This window comes from Stegodyphus dumicola, chromosome 6 (assembly GCF_044657685.1).
Source record: "Stegodyphus dumicola isolate Sdum_Otavi_A_Nest chromosome 6, ASM4465768v1".
Taxonomy (NCBI): domain Eukaryota; kingdom Metazoa; phylum Arthropoda; class Arachnida; order Araneae; family Eresidae; genus Stegodyphus; species Stegodyphus dumicola.
In genome coordinates, this window is record NC_140773.1 from 197,532,415 (window position 1) to 197,535,488 (window position 3,074).

Consider the following 3,074-nt stretch of genomic DNA (forward strand, 5'->3'; position numbering starts at 1 on the left):
ACGGTAGTCACGTGACAACTATCACACGTGAGCTCAAAAAATAACCGAAAGGCAGGGGACGAGTAAAAATTTAGATTTTGAATGGAATTGTTGCAATAAGAGGACGAAAAAAATTGCTTTAGAAAGAACGATTTTTTTAAATTCTGCTGAATTTTTTATGCAATTGTAGAGATGTAAAAAAATGGGGGGAAAGTAAAAATTGCTCTGTTCTTTTCCATTATTACTTATAGAACTAGAACAGAAGAAAAGTTAATCATAATTATAAATTTTAATCTTTCGACATGTGGATAACCTTCCTGAATAGTGCAAAGTAAATTTGAATATAGTGTTATATATGCTATACATATATATATTATTGTAGATAAATTAACTAGAAACCTGAATTTATCTGATTTTAAGATGCTTTAAACGTTTATTATCAAAATCAATTAATTATATATTATTTGCTACGAATCCATTAAACAATTCAAGCAAATTATATTTATGGAATATTTTCGTTACAGGAAGGTAAATATTTATGCTTTAAATAATTTCTTTGCTAAGCCGCGCATAACGGATGCATCAAGGTAAAAATAATTCCAATAACTATTAGTAGGGCTGTGTAATTTTCTCATTAAAAAGCTGAAAATGTTTCCAAAAATACAAGTTAAAAATGGAAACTTAGCATTTTTTCGCCAAAATAAATAAATCAATAAGTAAAAATAGAAAGTAAGAAATACAAATCACGGTTCCAAATGAAATACTGCAATAATAACGGGAGGGGGGTTAATCTTACACTTCTTCGGCTCTTTACAACTACTGACTGAATCTTTTAGCTGCTTTTTTTTTTATTCTTTCTGGGAATACACGCAAACTGGTACAGCAGATTCTGGATTATCCGACGTAAACGGGTGGGTAGAATATCGGATAAACGAAAATGTCAGATAATAAGGAGATGCTAAGAAAAAGGCCTATTAAACTTCAAACAATATTAGAATTTTATATATTATGAGTCTAATAATGATTTGTACAGCAAAAACTGTAAAAAATTAACTGAAAAATTAAATATACAGTCATACAATTATCCGAAGTTAAATATAGTTCGTTCAATGCTTGAAACGTTCAGCCCTGTAATGAATAAAGAAATTTTTTATCATAGTCTGCTTCCTCGACAAGTGCGGTTTCTTCAATCTCAAGTCTCGCCATCTTTGTGGCATCATGATGCCGACACCTGCAGCTTTGTTTTGTTGCTCAATATTTAATTAACGTAACTCCGTCATTATATAAAACACTGCGGGACTCAACAGCTTGATCGGGACTCAACAGCACTGCTTGATCTTCAGTTTCGTTTTCATCACATCTGGCAAAAGTGACAGTTTTCTTCATCAGTTACTTCATACTGATCATCATCCTTCATCTATCTTTCGATTTCTTGCAAAGACGCATTTTTTACATCCAGTGATAGCGCTGCACTAAGAGTAGTATGGTTTCTTCAGTTTCACCTGTGCTTTCCGTTTTTATATTTTCATCTTTGCTTAGCAGATTCTCCCATGATTTGACAATTTTTGTATCCCTTACGTGAGACATGGCCCGTGCAGTCTAATAAGCAACATCATTCATACACTGATGCGTTTAAATTTTTTAATCATATTTTGTCCTTCTTCAGTTTCTTTTACTATTGTGGATAGTGCAGCTTCCTGCAATAGTTCCATTTTATGGTCTCCAAAAGGCCCTGATCCATAGTTAGCATATGGTGGTTACATTGGACAGAAACATTGCCTTAATGTCACCGTCCTGAAGTTCCTCTGCATCAAGGTATGTTGGAGCATCAAGGTATGTCAAGCATCGAAACAGCTTTACTGAGTAAAGTATTTTCTTTCACAAACTTCTCTGATGAAACAATGAATTATTTAAAAAGAACCCGTCTGTGAAAATTTCACTGCATCCATGCATATGTCGGATAATACGAAATGTCAAATTGACCCTATTTCCAATAGTATATCTGAATGCACATGTTTCACAAGCACGTCTTCTTTAATGTTGTCTGGAACAATCCGTCTGGATTCGTCTTCGTACATACGTCTTCTTAAACATCGTCTGGATACGTCTTCTGAGTCTTCATAGATAGCCTTAAGATCCATCATTCGAATGCGTCTTCTCAAAATCATCTTCTTTAAGATGTCTTCCTTGACACATTCCATATGAGCAAGAAAGACATTTGTACTAAAATATATAGATGGACATTAATGTTACAAGATTACGATTACACAGATCTGGTACCCGTATGCGACATGTTGACGCTTTGAGTAGAAACGTGTGTGTATGATAATTCAAGATGGTATAACATTTAAGATAATTCAAGCTCTAGAACATTAGGCTCTAGGACGTACCAGACCCACGGGCCGACCGAAAAGCGATCTTTCCGGCGCTTTTAGAGCCACTAGTTCGTTATTTGTAACCCCGTGGCCGAGACCTTAGGATACAGATCCTAGCCAGTAGCTTCGTAGAGTTCTCTACGTCGACCTCCCCCCGGGGGGAGGAGAAGGTAAGGAATCACTCGTCTCACTGACGAGGAAAGATGTTAGAAAAACATGCATAAAAAAGAACTAAATCTTTTCATATTCAATGTTGCAAAATGAATAGAAATGTTATGATCTGCTTCCGTTGGCAAAGATTTGGGAACGGACAGCTTTTTTGCAACAATACACCATGATGTTTGATGAAAAAATATCCGCAAAGCGATCAAATTAATACACACAAAAATAAAGGAGCAATTTGTCTATTTTAGGAAAGAAAAACGAAACTCCGTAATGACTTGATGAATTTGATGACAGTTCTTTCTGAAAAGTCTCATAATTGAAAGCTAAATTTTGAGAGACGTACACTGACGATCCAAAACATTATGATCATCTCCCCATTCTCCAATGAACTCGTCTGGATGACGTGGAGGGCACGCGATTAAGTAGGAATGGTATTTAACAGCTGCTTAGAGAAGGTACATTAAGCTAAGATTCTGGGCCGTTAGACTTAACACTATGTGTGCAACACACTATGTGTGCAACACAACCGCCAAACCAGGCCCAGAGGTTCAATAT